The sequence below is a fragment of the Rutidosis leptorrhynchoides genome, chromosome 1 (assembly GCF_046630445.1).
Source record: "Rutidosis leptorrhynchoides isolate AG116_Rl617_1_P2 chromosome 1, CSIRO_AGI_Rlap_v1, whole genome shotgun sequence".
Lineage (NCBI taxonomy): Eukaryota > Viridiplantae > Streptophyta > Magnoliopsida > Asterales > Asteraceae > Rutidosis > Rutidosis leptorrhynchoides.
This window is the reverse complement of record NC_092333.1, coordinates 390,528,805-390,547,117: the sequence shown is the minus strand read 5'-3', so window position 1 is coordinate 390,547,117 and position 18,313 is coordinate 390,528,805.

Sequence of the window (18,313 nt, the reverse complement as noted above, 5' to 3'; positions counted from 1 at the left end):
GGGTATACTTCCGGTACTTTCAATTCAAATACTCTGCGCTCGAGCCAAAACAATGATGATGGATATGGCGATTTGTAATTTGTTGGGTGTGTTTGAAGACAATTATGCTTTCGTTGGGTGTGTTTAATGTTAAGTTATCTTTTGTAAACAATATTATTTGATTTGGTGGTTTTCCGGATTTTGAAATGTTTGGATAATTATTGTAATTGGCGTTTGGATACTTTTATTTAATGTTATTGTGGTATTTTGTGAAACTATAATCGTATTTATATAACAGGTTTTGATATTTGAAATGTGCCGTTTCGTACGGCTGAAAAACTGCAGAAACAAATTCTGCTCAAAAAACAACAGGATCCTTCCCGGACGATATGTCGTCCGGGATTATGTCGTCCGCGAAAGTATGGTATTTTCTGTTATAATGAAATAATTATTAATAAAAATAAATATTATTTTAATATTAAACTTTTCGGGAAGACAAGTCGTCTCCACTAGTCGTCCGAAAATAGCGTCCACAAAGGCAAGCGTTGAAAGTCAATGTGGGCCCCATTTTTCGTCCGTGAAAAAAACAGGTCGTACGGGAAAACTTTCTGGGACGAACTTTCCTGAACGACTTTTCAGGGACTAAAAATCGTCCGGGAAGACCTTCTGGGACGATTAGTCGTCCGGATGAATCGTCCGGAAAAACAGATTCTCGAGTAGTGGTAGTAAATATAAGTAGGTTGTTAGGATAGAAAGTTAGTCAGTTTTAGTATAAGAATATTGCTATGATCATTTCTCCCTTCCTTTATATAGTAACCGAGTTCTTGGAACTAAAAGTTCATACAATTTTTCAATTGATTACTTTCTTAATGAGGTTAAATTAATTGTCTTTCATTTCTATATTAATTTCAGAGAAGATCATAACAATTGATATCAACAAATTTTTCTGAAAAATGCTGAAAATCGAAATTAAAGAGGGTGAAGCTTCAAAGCTTTAACAATAACAAATGTTGGAATAACAAAACTGAATCAAGAATTTAAACACCAAATCGGCGATTTTGTCAAACAAGGACATCAAGAATTGTTTGCTTCTATCAAGAATTTATACAAAAATTTAGACGAATATTACACTGAACAACTAATTATCGTTGTTGGTTTTTTTCGCGTGTAATTCATAACAACTTATCATGCTTTAAGTTGAACGTATCAAGAGTTGAAAGAATTGAATTTTCCTCTAACAAAAATTGAAAGAATTGAAATGACTGTTTATTTTTATTAATTGAATTGATAATATTTTTACAAACTTGAGCACCTCTATTTATACACACACACAAAAAAAAAAAAAAATAACGGCTAGCTAGGATATAAATAAGGCAAGGAGCCTTATGGAATGAATATAAAATAAGGAAAATATAATGGTCAAAAATGAAGGAGCCGTTCAATTTCTAAAATTATCGTTTTATTTCTAACACTCCCCCTCGAGTTGAATAGTAGGACTCTCAATATTCAACTTGCCTAACACTTCGTTGAAAAATCTTCCGTTGACGGTTTTTGTAAGGATATCATGTAACAACCCTACTTTTTCCGTTAATTTTATGTTGCGTATTTTACAGTCACTACTTGAATTATACTTTATTTATTACTTAAATTCATACTTAGTCCTTATAGGATACTAGTTCAATATGTGATACACAGTCAAGAGAAAAACACGTTTCGCTGATGAAGTGCATAGAAAATGTACGGTTAGTGAAAACGTGGGAAAACGTCTTTTAAGACAACGAAACGAATGATAATTCATCTTAATAGATATTTTATATAATTATTATGTTTTAAAAATATCTTAATTTATTAAATTTTAAATAAATTAAAAACGCGAAGAATTCGTTTAAACGATCGGTTAATGTTCTGGATTTTCAGTTTCGATTAACGGCACATAGAAACGAGCTTAGGATTTATTCTAGCTAGCCAAAGAGTCTATGTGTAATGACCCGCTTTTTTCCGTTAATTTATTTTTAACGCCCTACCTTTTTTTTATAATATCTTTCGTCATCTATATTCGTACCTTTCGTTAACTAACGTCCTTGATATTCCCGTCATTGGATTATGACATCCTCCGTTTACTTTCGCGTGTTTAAAATAATTCGTTTGGTTAATTCACGCACCCGCTTTCGAACTCGAGGGACTAAAGTTGCCAAGTGGGCAAATTAGTTGACTAGGTCAACTAGTCAACACACCACCACCACCACTCATTCATTCACTCATCTCTTCTCTCTTCCTCATACTTCCATTTTTACTCTCAAACACCCAATTCACTAATTCATCATCTAAATCCAATCTAGCAATCAAACATCAAAACAAACTACATATTTGTGATCCTTGCATCGTCCTCTTCAATTTGGTACCAATTTCATAGCTTGGGGTAAGCTTTTCAAAATCTCTAATTTTCATAATTTTGGCCTTTAAACTTAAAAATGTGTTAGTTAGTTTCTATGGCTCGAGTCTAGCATGAATATGTGATTTATTTGCTCGATCTTGTTATTTTGCATAAACTAGCATGAACTTGAAAAAGGGTTTATTTAATCTTGAGTTTTGGGTGATTTGATGTTGTTAAATGTTAAAGCTCACGTGTTAAATGTGTTACTAGCATCATTAGCTTCGTTTTGGTATGTTGGTTGATTTAGAAAAACTTCATTTACAAAATTGTTGAATTCTTGATTCTTGGTTAGGGTTTGGTAGCATTTAAAATGAACTTTTAATCCCTTGAATGCCATGAGACGTTGTTGGTAAGTGTTTAGTTGTATTGTATGTTTAATTACCTACATAACGGCATGTCGTATATGTAAATTGGATTCCCGTGTCATGAAATGCATTTTATGAACTGGAAACTTTGATAATGAACTTTTAACAATCATTCGACGAGATTTCAGTTATGATAAATGATGTTTTTGTTTGATTAAATGTGTTTAGTTGTATTCCTCATTAAATTACCTTTCCAACGATATAAGATACGTGTTCTAAATGTTTACGGTTCATAAATTGTGTTTGAATGAAGTTTGGTTGGAGTTGAACACTTGAAAATAGTCCAAAATTTCGGTCAGACATACAGAGCGGCGTGCCGATTCCTGAACGGAGCGCCGAATACCTACAAAGTGGCACCGAGACTTTGTCTTGAAACAGAGCGGCGTACCACGAATCTGAGCGGCGCGCCATTTGCCTGCTGTCCAAAAAGTCTCATTTTCGTTTAATTCTAACTATGCTACGCACCTCCGATTAACATGTAACATGTTCTAACATGCTCATATATGATATATATCTCAGAAAAATTGTCTGAGACCCGACCCGAACGTGTTGACTTTTTCGTTGACCTTGACGTTGACCAAAGTTGACTTTTATTCAAATCTAACCAAATACTTATGCAATCGTTCCAACTTGTTTATACGCTTGTATCTTGCTTGAAACTTGACAACTTGATTCACATGCTATATTAATCGAGTCGTAACGTGCCATAGGACTAATTGAACACATTTCACCCGACCTTGTGTCGTAACCGGTAATTGATACAACTTATTTGTTTAGGTCAAGACTAAGCAACTTTCATTTGCACAACGTTTAATTTCAAATACTTTGGCGTGCAACTACGATGAGATCATAGTCCCACTTTTACTCTTTTATACTTATATTTGGGATGAGAAAACATAAACGTTTCGTTTTACAAAGTGAACATAAGTACGAAAACAACCATTCTACGTACGAGTTAGAACAAAAATCCTCAATTCAATTATCATTAGTTACACTTGCAGGGTGTAAGCGAGAACTTATGTTGTATGGCCATACGGGTTTGACAAACCCTAATCTAGATGGTTCGACCGTTGGAGGATGAAATGTATTTTCGAGGATAAGTGTAGGTTCTGACACTATATTAATGGGGTTCGTGACAGTTAAGCCTTGATAATTGGGTACTCGTGATAACAACAACAACTTTTAGAATGGGTTACTATTAATTCAACATTATAAACCTTGTGGTTCAATTTGCATACTTACTTACTTACTAAACCTATGATTTCACCAAAACCTATGATTTCACCAACGTTTTCGTTGACAGATTTTCTATGTTTTTCTCAGGTCTTTGAATGCTAAGTGATACATGCTTCCGCACTCTATTTTGATACTTGCTTGGATGTCGAGTATACATGCATATTTGAAGCGTCTTTTGACTTTATCTTAAATTGTGTCGCATAGATTGCATTTGTACTTAAAACGTTGTAACGTAACTAGTTGTTGAACTACTTTTGTAAACTTGGAACACCTTTACATTTGAAATGAAAGCGATATATTTTGGTCAAACATTGTACTAAAGACTTATGACCACGTAACGGGACATAAGTAGACAGCGTCGTCAATGACGATTTTGTCGGGTCACTACAGATGGTATCAGAGCGTTGGTTGTAGGGATTTAGAGTTCATTGGTGTCAACCCCAAGTCATAGGGTGCATTAGTGAGTCTAGACTACAACCGGCATATAGACTTGAAGTAGGACTTGCTTGACTACTTGTGCATTTATACTTGTACTCTTCTATTCATATCTAACTCCTATTCCATCTTAAATCTCACGTTGCTTAATTTGATTGACTCGCCGTCTTGACCTTATGAAGTAATGTCGAATGCACATATGAATTAGGGTAATATAATTGCCAGGATTATATTATGGCGACTCATATGAACGTTCTGACATTATAACATAAAGAATTGAGGGCGGGTCAAGGAAAATTTTCTCTCTATCTTTATTCCATATCACGATTAGTATTATTGAGAATACTAATCAATGATATTCTTGCGTTTTCAAGGAACAATGGCTCGCCGAGGTCAACACAAAACTCCTCCCGAAACTCTCGAACAAGCTCTCCAACGAATGATAGCCACTGCCGTAGATGCGGCCGTGGCCGGTCACTCCTCCAACAATAACCACAACAACAACAACCATGGAGCCAATAATTCAAACGAGGGGTGCTCCTACAAGAACTTCATGGGGTGCAAACCTCACACTTTCGATGGGACTGGGGGACCGGTTGCTCTCACCTGATGGTTTGAGCAAACGGAAGCAGTTTTTAGCATAAGCAGTTGCCGGGACCAAGACAAGGTCAAGTATTCCACCCACACTTTCACCGGTATTTCTCTCTCATGGTGGAACACGTATGTGCAATCGGTGGGTACCGATGAAGCCCACACACTCTCTTGGACCGAAAGAGAAAATATGATCACCGAATACTTCCCGCGCGAAGAGACTCGAAGGCTCGAACAGGGGCTAAGAAATTTAAAAGCGGTCCGGAATGACCTCGAAGCTTATAATCAACGGTTTACTGAACTAGCTTTAATATGTCCAAACCTCATGACTCCCGAGTCCCTAAGAGTTGAACTTTACATGGATGGCCTCCCTAAGAGCATTCAACAAGGGGTAATGTCATCAAAACCCGCCAACCTACAAGAGGCTTTAACGATGGCCCGCTAATTGATGGAAACGGTGGATGTAATTGAAGTGCTGGCACCGAAGGCCGAGGATAAATCGGGTGGCAACAAAAAGAAATGGGAAGCCTCTCAATCAAGCAACTACAACAACAATAACTTCGCCAAGAAGCCTTTCACCTTCGATGGCAAGAAAGGTTATGCCGGATGCCTACCTTTTTGTAACAAGTGCCACAAACATCATCTTGGTGAATGTGGCAAACCATTTTGCATCAAGTGTCAAAGAAGTGGCCATGTGGCCCACGATTGTAGAAGTGCACCCCCGTCGCTCAAAAGGGGCCCAATGCACAAAAAACGGGTATTTGTTATGAATGTGGCCAACCAGGTCATTTTAGAAATGCATGCCCAAAGAAGAAAGCAAACTCCAATGCACGCGGCCGAGCTTTCAACCTTTAACGCTAAGGAAGCCCGAGATGACACTGAACTAGTCACGGGTACGTTTATCCTCAACAACTCTTATGTTTCTTGTTTATTCGATTCGGGTGCCGATAAGAGTTTTGTATCCAAGACTTTGACTGATGCTTTTGCGCTCCACCACCCCCCTCTAAATACTACTTATACCATTTAAGTGGCCAACGAAAACTAGTGCGTACAGACAAATTTTATCGGAGGGTGTACGTTAAACTTATTGGGTAAAGAGTTTGAAATTGACTTGATACCTATAGAACTAGAGCGCTCAAATCCTATTTGTTAAGAAGAAAATGGTTCCCTACAAATGTGTATCGATTATCGTGAACTAAATAAAATTTTCGGTTATGAACCAATATCCCCTTCCCCGTATCGATGACCTCTTGATAAATTTCAAGGATCTCGTGTGTATTCCAATTCGACCTCCATCCCGGTTATCTTCACCACGGTTAAGGGAGAAGATGTCTCCAAAACCTCTTTCCGAACTCGCTACGATAGTTATGAATTTCTTGTAGTGTCGTTCAGTTTAACTAAGGCTCCGTCCGTATTCATGGATCTTAAGAATCGCGTATACAAGCTTATCTAGACAAATCCGTTATCGTATTCATAGATGATGTCTTAATATATTCAAAAAGCGAAGAAGAAAACGAACAACATCCCCGTCTTATGCTCAAACTCTTGAGAAAAGAGCAACTCTATGCCAAATTCTCCAAGTTTGAATTTTGGTTAAACGAAGTCCAATTCCTAAGCCATGTTGTTAGTAGTCAAGGTATTAAGTCGATCTCGCAAAATCGAAGCCATACGTAATCGGGAAACCCTCACGACTTCGACTTATATTCATAAGATTTTGGATCTCGCCAGTTATTGCCGAAGATTCATTTCTGACTTTTCCCGTATTGCTCATCCTTTAACCTCGTTAACTCACGAAGGGAATAATTAAGCCTCTCCGTATCCGAACCTTGAACGTGATTATCCACGCCAACCTTACTAGCCAAATTCGTGTAGCACAAAATGGAACATCAAATATGAAAATATTTCTAAGTGAACACCTGAAGGGCCTCCTCTCTCGACTCGAAATCAAGGAAACTGAAATTCGTTATTTTGCCTGAAGAATTGGAGTATTTAATTATGGACCCGATCAACCTTCTCATCACCACGTACCACGTTACATAACTCTGTTATTTCACTATCGCCATCTGATATTACCGGAACCCAAGATAAAACACAATCCAAGGATACCTCCTTCTTCATCGACTTATCGTCCTTATGCTTCTGATAAATGGCCAGCTAATATTTAACACTAAAACATGTAACTATGTGTAATATCTCGTTTCCACCAAGTCTCAACATTTGACCACAAGATGCGCGATGCAATTATATCAAAAATGAAAACTCCACCTATCATTACAATCATACTTCCGTATAAGGAAATCTTACCATCCAATCTCTCAATGGAGAGAGACTCCACACACTATACCAGTATTCACCACGAGGGAGAAATAATCTTATCAAACTTATTCAGAAACCGACGAGATGAAAAAACTTGCACAACTATTCATTGAAGGAATTCTATTCCAACACGGTGTACCATCGTCAATTATCTCGAATCTAGATGCTCGTTTCACTTCTAGCTTTACGAGAAGCCTTGGGAACACGTTTAAACATGAGTACCGCGTATCATCCACAAAGCGACAGATCAAGTGAACATACGATTCAAACCTCAGAAGACATATTACGAACTTGTATTGTTGCCTTTAGCCGATTCCTTTTACAATGATAGTTATCATTTGAGTATTAACGCCGCACCTTTTCGAAACTCTATCTGGCTGCAAATTTCATTTTCCTAATGGTTGGGCCGAAGTAGGCGACAAACAAAACACCAAACCCGAACTCACTCGTGAAATAATCGTTAAGATCGTTTAACCTAAGAAAGGCTCAAGACGGGCCGTAGTCACCAAAAGAGCTATTACAATGTTAGACTTAAACCTCTCGAATCCCAAGTGGGTAACCGCGAAATGTTAAAAGTCGCACCTTGGAAAGGTGTAATCCGTTCTGGGAAACGTAGAAAGTTAAATCTGCGTAATATTGATCCTTTTGAAATCTTGGGGCGTATTAGACCGTTGCATACCGTTTAGATCATCCGACTCAATCGAATTCCATTCATCCTACATTTCATGTAATAAACTTAGATAAGTGTCTTGCGGAACAAGAACTTGTTATTCCTTTCTATGAGCTTACTATCGATGATAAACTCCACTTCATGGGAAAAACGGTTGGAATGATGAATCGTGTAACCAAACTTTAAAACAACGTAAAATCTCGATTTTCAAAATTCCTTGGGATGCCAAAAGTGGACCCGAGTTTACATGGGAAAGACAAGACCAAATGAAAAGGGAGTACCCTCACTTATTCATAGAATTGGCAACGCAAGCCTCGAGGAAGAAACAACGACTACTACTTCCAACTAAATTTCGGGACGAAATTTCTTTTAAAGTGTGGGTAATGTAATGACCCGCCTTTTTCCGTTAATTTATTTTTAACGCCATTCTTTTTTTTTGTATAATATCTTTCGTCATCTACATTTGTACCTTTCGTTAACTAACGTTCTTGATATTCCCGTCATTGGATTATGAAATCCTCCATTTACTTTCGCGTGTTTAAAATAATTCGTTTGGTTAATTCACTCACCCGCTTTCGAACTCGAGGGACTAAAGTTTCCAAGTGGGAAAACTAGTTGACTAGGTCAACTAGTCAACCCACCACCACCACCACCACTCATTCATTCACTCATCTCTTCTCTCTTCCTCATACTTCCATTTTTACTCTCAAACACACAATTCACTAATTCATCATCTAAATCCAATCTAGCAATCAAACATCAAAACCAAACTACATATTTGTGATCCTTGCATCATCCTCTTCAATTTGGTACCAATTTCATAGCTTGGGGTAAGCTTTTCAAAATCTCTAATTTTCATAAATTAGGCCTTTAAACTTAAAATGTGTTAGTTAGTGTGTATGGCTCGAGTCTAGCACGAATATGTGATTTATTTGCTCGATCTTGTTATTTTGCATAAACTAGCATGAACTTGAAAAAGGATTTGTTTAATCTTGAGTTTTGGGTGATTTGATGTTGTTAAATGTTAAAGCTCATGTATTAAATGTGTTACTAGCATCATTAGCTTTATTTTGGTATGTAGGTTGATTTTGAAAAACTTCATTTACAGAATTGTTGAATTCTTGATTCTTGGATAGGGTTTGGTAGCATTTAAAATGAACTTTTGATGCCTTGAATGCCATGAGACGTTGTTGGTAAGTGTTTATTTGTATTGTATGTTTAATTACCTATGAAACGACATGTCGTATATGTAAATTGGATTCCTGAGTCATAAATGCATTTTATGAACTTGAAACTTTGATAATGAACTTTTAACGATCATTTGACGAGATTTCGGTTATGATAAATGATGTTTTTTGTTTGATGAAATGTGTTTAGTTGTATTTCTCATTAAATTACCTTTTCAACGATATAAGATACGTGTTCTAAATGTTTACGGTTCATAAATTGTGTTTGAATGAAGTTTGGTTGGAGTTGAACACTTGAAAACAACCCAAAATTTCTGTCAGGCATACGGAGCGGCACGCCGATTCCGGAGTGGAGCGCCGAATGCCTAAAAAGTGGCAATGAGACTTTGCCTTGAAACAGAGTGGCGCGCCACGAATCTTAGCGGCGCACCATTTGCTTGCTGTCCAAAAAGTCTCATTTTCGTTTAATTCTAACTATGCTACGCACCTCCGATTAACATGTAACTTGTTCTAACGTGCTCATATATGATTATATATCTCAGAAAAATTGTCCGAGACCCGACCCGAATGTGTTGACTTTTTCGTTGACCTTGACGTTGACCAAAGTTGACTTTTATTCAAACCTAACCAAATACTTATGCAATTGTTCCAACTTGTTTATACGCTTGTATCTTGCATGAAACTTGACAACTTAATTCACATGCTATATTAATCGAGTCGTAACGAGCCATAGGACTAATTGAACACATTTCACCCGACCTTGTGTCGTAACCGGTAATTGATAAAATTTATTTGTTTAGTTCAAGACTAAGCAACTTTCATTTGCATAACGTTTAATTTAAATACTTTGGCGTGCAACTGCGGTGAGATCATAGTCCCACTTTTACTCTTTTATACTTATATTTGGGATGAGAAAACATAAACGTTTCGTTTTACAAAGTGAATACAAGTACGAAAACAACCATTTTACGTACGAGTTAGAACAAAAAGCCTCAATTCAATTATCATTAGTTACACTTTCAGGGTGTAAGCGAGAACTTATGTTGTATGGCCATACGGGTTTGACAAACCCTCATCTAGACAGTTCGACCGTTGGAGGATGAAATGTATTTTCGAGGATAAGTGTAGGTTCTGACACTATATTAATGGGGTTCGTGACAGTTAAGCCTTGATAATTGGGTGCTCGTGATAACAACAACAACTTTTAGAATGGGTTACTATTAATTCAACATTATAAATCTTGTGGTTCAATTTGCATACTTACTTACTTACTAAACCTATGATTTCACCAACGTTTTTGTTGACAGATTTTCTATGTTTTTCTCAGGTCTTTGAATGCTAAGTGATACATGCTTCCGCACTCTATTTTGATACTTGCTTGGATGTCGAGTATACATGCATATTTAGAGCGTCTTTTGACTTTACCTTAAATTGTGTCGCATAGGTTGCATTTGTACTTAAAACGTTGTAACGTAACTAGTTGTTGAACTACTTTTGTAAACTTGGAACACCTTTACATTTGAAATGAATGCGACATATTTTGGTCAAATGTTGTACTAAAGACTTATGACCACGTAACGAGACCTAAGTAGACGGCGCCGTCAATGACGATTTTGTCGGGTCGCTACACTATGGACTCCTCCATGAACCCAATCGGCCTAATACTCCCTCTAGCCCATTCCTTTAATTTATATTGACCCTTTTTACATGTTTTAACTCAGGTCCTTAAGAGCTTGCTTCTGCTTTGCATTAGAGGTGACATGCTTTTGTTAGCTGGAGTCCAATTTTTGTTTGCAAAACATATTATTATCCGCATTTAACATTGAAACTTTAATGCTACTTTTGGTTATGCATTTACTTATGGTTGTTTGATTTGCTAAGACTTTTATTTTAAGTCAAACCTTTTGAAATAATGAATGCGAATTCTTTTGAAAATTGTCTCATATAGAGGGCGTAACCGTTACTGTGGGACCCGATGAATTAACACCCCCGTTGAATGGAATTTGAAAGGGTATTATAGTTGTTATCCGAGCTAACGGTTATAGGGAATTATGATGAATTAGTGTGTCTGGCCGTCTGATACATTAGTGAGTCTAAACTTTAAAAGTATGCTAACTTGAATTAATATGTTATGCTTATGCTATTTGTTTACTTTTGTGGTTAGATGTCAAATTCTGAAGAATCTGTTACTTCTCCTATTGCGTCTGCCCCGGCACTCGATGATGGACCTGCTGTTACCTATATTACATGTTTAACAAACATTGTTACTAACGAGCAAGGTTCGATGCATTTTTGCATTAATGCTATGGTGGAGATCTTGAACATCACACGATCCTCGGAGTCGATTTTCCTTCTGCAGAATGACATTGCTTACCTAGAATCGAGGGTTGCAACGATAGATGGTAGGCTAGCCAAGCTAGAAATCGCGGTGTTCGAAAAAAAATACGGTCCCTGAAGATCACTGTTCCGTTTCCATTCTTGATTGGGAGCGTTTATTATTATTTATGTTATCTTTTTACTACTATATATTATATCTCACCGACTATCTATTTCTATATATTTTGTACAGACTTACCGGTGGGGTTTTTACAGGGCTATATTTTATGAGATATTTTATTTTAGATTTTGATATATGATGGATTAATTATCTATTATTGCATGACGATTGTTATTATTAACCAACATGATATTTATTACGTGTGAAATTGATAGTAATTAATATGTTACGTACTACATGGTTTATTATTATTATTATTATTATTATTATTGTTATTATTATTATTATTGTTATTATTATTATTATTATTATTATTATTATTATTATTATTATTATTATTATTATTATTATTATTATTATTATTATTATTATATATGTGATGACGTGTTCATTAATTATTAATGATAATCATATCACTACTCATTACTACTTACCACTACTGTCACTACTATCACTACTACCACTACTATCACTACTATCAATACATAACACTATTTGTCAGTACTAAGAATCTCTATGATTTACTACTAATTACTAGACATCACTACTCGTTGCTAGTATACTTTTTTGGCATTGTTTTTATTGACTCTAATCTGGTGTATTATTGTGTTTTGAAGATAATGCCTCCTAAGGAATCCACTGCTGCTCAGGTCCGACGATTAGTGGCTGAAGGCATCGTAGCTGCAATGGCTGATATTAATTGTAAAAACAACAACAACAACAACAACAACCGAGATAATGAAGCACCAATTGGTCAAGGTGGATGTTCTTATAAAACATTCATGAGATTTCAAAACACAATTTTTGAGGAACTGAAGGGCCAGTTGGTCTTACTAGGTGGTTTAAAAAACTGGAGTCAGTTTTCCATATCAGTGAATGCAGGGATGCTGACCGAGTGAAATACGCTACTTGCACGATGTTTGATAGCGCGCTGACTTGGTGGAACTCATACTCACAATCAATTGGGATTGATCAGGCTTATGCTACTCCATGGGAGACTCTTAAGCAAAGAATGATAGAGCAGTACTATCATCGCAATGAGATCAAAAAGATGGAAAGAGTTGTATGTACGGTAACCCTATCTTCTGCTACTGGTTCTCAATTAGTAGCGCTGGCATGTCACTCGGCTCCACTATTGGGGGAGTCGAGAGCGTGAGCCCCCTGCTCGAGCTAATCTCCCGTTGGGTCAAGCTCGGACATTAGTTAGACAATCTCAACCTGGACCCCGAACAGGTCGATTGGTTCTAGTTCAAAAGAACATCTACATGGAGCTATGTCGACTTACTTTATCTCGTTGACTAAACGATATTTCGAGATCTGAAGCTAGTTGGCACTGACCTGCCAGCCATAATAAGATATTTTTTGAGTTAGCTTTGATGTGTCCGGGTATGGTCACTCCTAAATAGCTGAAAATTGAGCAATATGTTGAAGGTTTGTCTGAGAAAATTCAAAGCGGAGTAACCACATCAAAACTAAAGACTATTCAAGAAGTGGTGGATATGGCTAACTTACCAATGGATCAAATTACCCAGACGGGAAAGAATGTTGCAACTAGTGAATCTAAGTCGGGTGATGGTAAGCGGAAAGGGAACAGTGACCGCGACAAGAACTTTAATCAGCAACCTCACAAGAAACAAGAGACTCCTAGGAACAACACTGTGGTCAGAAATGCTAACTTTAAGTATAAAGGGAAACTGCCACAATGTCAAAGGTGTGGCAAACATCACTCTGGAACCTGTACTGCAATTATTTGTGACAAGTGCAACAATTTTGGCCATCTGGCCAAGGATTGTAAGGGCTCTACAAAGGACTGCTTTTGTTGTAGACAGCCAGGTCATTTCAAGAAGAATTGTCTGAAAAACAATAATGTTGAATCTGCTCGTGGTAGAGCATTCAATATCAACTTCAATGAAGCTCGTGATGATCCAAAACTATTTATGGGTACGTTCTTACTCAACAACCATAATGTTTATGTACTGTTTGACACTAGTGCTGATGGAAGTTTTATATCTAAGGACATTTTTCACAACATTAAGAAGCCTATATCATCTTTGGACAACATATACTCTATAGAACTAAGAAACGATAATCTAATGAAAGCCGATAAGGTATATCGCGGGTGAATTTTGAGCTTAGCGGGTAAGTCCTTTGACATAGATTTGATACCGATTAAACTGGGAAGTTTTCACCTGGTGGTCGGAATGGACCGGTTATTTGACAATAAAGCCGATGTAGTTTGCGACGTGAAGGCTATTCAAATTCCTCTCGCCAATTGTGAACCTATGATTATTTACGAGGAAAAGAGCAATACAAAGTTACATCTCATTAATTTTTTAAAGGTCTAGGAATACATGAGAAATGGATGTCTCAAAGTCCTAGCCCACATGAATAAAATTGAATCCAAAGTCAAGAGACCAGAGGATAAACCGATCGTTAGAGATTTTCTTGAAGTTTTTTGGAAAGACTTGCCTGGTCTTCTACCGCATCGGGAAGTTGAATTTCAGATTGATTTAGTGCCAGGAGCAGCACCAGTAGCCCGTGCACCTTATAGACTTGCACCTCCAGAACTACAAGAACTGTCCAGTCAACTGTAGGAATTTCTGGACAAGGGATTTATATGTCCGAGTTCTTCACCCTAGGGAGCTCCAGTCTTATTTGTTAAGAAGAAGGATAGATCCATGAGACTATGTACCGACTACAGAGAGTTGAACAAGTTAACAATAAAGGATCAGTGTCCACTACTGAGGATTGATGATTTGTTTGATCAATTACAAGGATCTAGCTGCTACTCGAAGATTAACTTGAGGTCCGGTTATCATCAGCTAAGAATTACAGAAGATGATGTACCCAAAATGGCGTTTAGAACACGCTATGTAAATTATGAATTTACGGTAATGCCATTGGTTTGACAAATGCACCGACAGTGTTCATGGACCTGATTAACCGTGTGTGTAAGCCATACCTTCATAAATTCATCATTGTATTCTTTGATGACATTTTGGTGTATTCGAAGAACAAAGGAGAGCACGAGCAACATCTACATTTCGTATTGGAGATTCTCAAAGAAGAGCAATTGTACGTGAAATTTCAAAGTGTGACTTTTGGTTACAAGAAGTGAAATTCTATAGTCATGTTGTAGGTGCCAATGGGATTCAAGTTGATCCTACAAAGATAGTGACTGTCATAAATTGGGAGACTCCCAAGAAACCAACTCAGATATGGCAATTTTTAGGTCTCACTGGTTACTACAGAAGATTCATCGAGGGTTTCTCCAAGATTTCACGACCATTGACCGTGTTGACGTATAAGGGTAAGAAGTATGAGTGGTCTGAACAACAAAAGTCTGCGTTTCAGTTGTTAAAGTAGAAACTGACCACTGCTCTGATTTTATTTTTACTCGATGGGAATACAGACTTCGTGATTTAGTGTGACGCCTCGCAACAAGGACTTGGTTGTGTGTTGATGCAACAAAACAAAGTTATTGACTACGGATCTCGGCAGTTGAAAATTCATGAACAGAACTATACAATCATGATCTCGATGTGGGTGATGTAGTCTTAGCACTCAAAATGTGGAGACACTACCTGTATGGCACTAAGTGTATGATCTTCACGGATCATAAGAGCTTGAAATACATCTTTGACCAAAAAAACTCAATATGAGACAGAGACGCTGTGTGGAACTGCTGAATGATTATGATTGTGAAATTCCCTATCATCCTGATAAGACGAATGTGGTGGCTGAAGCTTTGAGTAGAAAGGAGAGAGTTAAGCCACTCCGAGTTCGAGCACTAAATATGACTGTCCATATAAATCTTACTTCACAGATTCGTGATGCGCAAACAGAAGTCGTGAAACAAGAGAACATTAACGTTGAATCAATCATAGGGTCGGATAAATAATTTGTCAGGAAATAGGATGGACCAGATATTTTGGTAATCGAATTCGAAGTTTGGTGGATTAAGATAACTTGTGCTAGATGAGGCACACGAGACAAGGTATTCAATTCACCCTGGATCTGACAAGATGTACCAAGACCTTAAGGACCTGTATTGGTGGCCTAACATAAAGGCTGACATTGCTACGTATGTTGGGAAATGCATGACATGTGCTAAGGTTAAGGTTAAACATCAAAAGTCTTTAGGACTATTGACACAACTAGAGATACCCCAATGGAAGTAGGAATGCATCACAATAGATTTCATTACTAAGTTACCAAAGACTGTGGAAGGTGCGACACCATTTGGGTAATAGTTGATCATCTCACTATGTCTACTCACTTTTTGCCTATTAAAGAAACCAAGAAGATGGAGAAACTGGCACAAGTTTACCTGAAGGAAGTTATTTCTAGACTTTGGCAAAGATTACAAGAAGTGATGGGAACCCGACAAGATATGAGTACTGCTTATCAGCCGTAAATAGAAGGTCAAAGTGAAAAGACTATCCAAACCTTAGAGGACATGCCGAGAGTGTTTGTTATTGATTTCAGGAATGGATGGAATAATCATCTACCATTAGCTGAATTTGCATACAACAACAGTTACCATGCAGGTATTAACACCTCGCCTATTGAAGCACTGTATGGAAGAAAGTGTAGATCTCCTGTATGCTAGAATGAACTAGAGGATAGTCAATTTAGTGGTCCTAAAATTATTCACGAAAATACTGAGAAAATATTACAAATTCAAGAGAGGTTAAAAATAGCTCGAAGTCGCCAGAAGAGCTATGCCGACTTTAGAAGGCGACCTTTGGAATTTTAGATGTGTGTAAAAGTGTGTGCTTGTGCTTACTTTGTTTCAATTTTTAAATTTATATTATTGATGTCGGCTAAAAAGTCATGTTTTTACTCCCGATATCAGGCCCATATTTATTAAAGTAATCTACTTTATTGCCAAAATATGCATCTATTTGCTTAGATTGGTACATTTGGTAATTATAAAGGCAATGCAAAAAGAATCAGCGAAAATGGACTTAAAACAAAGAATCTAGAGTGAAAACGGCAAAACCTGGAAAAGCCCTAAAATTAAACGGCCTGCCAGAAGCCCAAATAAATGGCCTGCCACACTATGTGGACAGCCTGCCATTAAATAAATGGCCTTCCATATAAACAGGCTTATTAAATGGGCCACCACCAAATCAAATGGCCTAACAGTCAATTGGATGGACTAATTAAATGGCCTGCCATGATTTTGGATGGCCTGCTGATATTGCTAAATTACATCATATATATCTCTCGCAATATCGTGAGAAATACTCTCGAATTAAGGATAGTTAAGGCTGTTTCTACAAGTAATACACAAAGGTATGTAAAGTGTATCGGAAAGTGGTTTATAAAGAGTTTTGGTGAATTATGACCGTTCTATAAGTAGTTGATTTCATCATGTTGGATGCCATAAAAAATGATTGGGACTCCGTCCAAATGAAGGGAGATTATGAAAAAACGAGACAGTAAATTTCAGCACAAATGGACGCCGTCCAGAAATCTGGACGCCGTCCAGAATTCTGGACGCCGTCTAGCCCTTTACAACCGGACGCCATCCAGTATCTTGGACGCCGTCCAGTAGTAGGTTTCAGCCTACATTTGCTTTTTGACCAACTTTAACTACTTTAAAAAGTGAATGATTGAAGAGATACGATCAGATACGAACCAGAGGAGTTAGAAGACGATTTTAGGAGCTATTTTGGAGAAATCCAAGCTCTTTGAAGAGGCTTAAACATCCAAGAATCAAGATTCAACACCTTCTCCATTCAAGATTCATTCTCAATTAGGTTGATTTATTGTTCTTAACAATGAATTCTACTTATCCTTTGATTGTTATTTTGCTTGTTATCATGATTGTTGGCTAAACTCTATAATGTTTGTCTAGATTAATAACTAAAGTATTGGATGTAAACTTATTGATTGAATGTATTATGTGTAATAGATTAAAGCTTGAATTAAAGAACCATGCTTATTGATGTTAAATCATTTGTATCTAGTTAATTGATATGTTGTTGATAAAGAGAACTCTTGTTGATGTATCATATTGATTTACAATCAACTTGTCTTAGATTGATTGTTTACTAAACCGGACCAGGGGGTAAATTAGATCAAAACGATTAGACGATATAGGGATGAATTGTGTAGAGCGAACGCAAAAGACAATTGGTATTCAAGTGTTTGATCTAGCTAATCAACTAGTCACAAACGAAAAGGTCTAGGTGATAGGGAACCCTCCACTTAGTAATTCTAGTTTGAGTACTTGCTAAAGAGAACTCTTGGCAAGTCGATTTGGGTGATTAGCATATATATCATAGTTATTTGGTTACAAACACGAGAACTATAGAGAAAAGGGAACCCTTAATCCTGTAATCGAGTTTGCGTGTTTACTAAAGAGAACTCTTGGTAAATCTATTAGGTAACTTACACACATATTCATTCAATCGGGTCTTAACAATATAACTGACATCCAATACCAAGGGTAAAATATCTAGATGAACATTTCGTCTCTTTGATCTAAATCAAACTATCTTATTTGCTTTCTTTGCACTTGTTTTCATTATAAAAACTTAAAAGACCAAAAATATTGTTTTTACTTTTAATCTTCTCTGATTTGGCTAAATC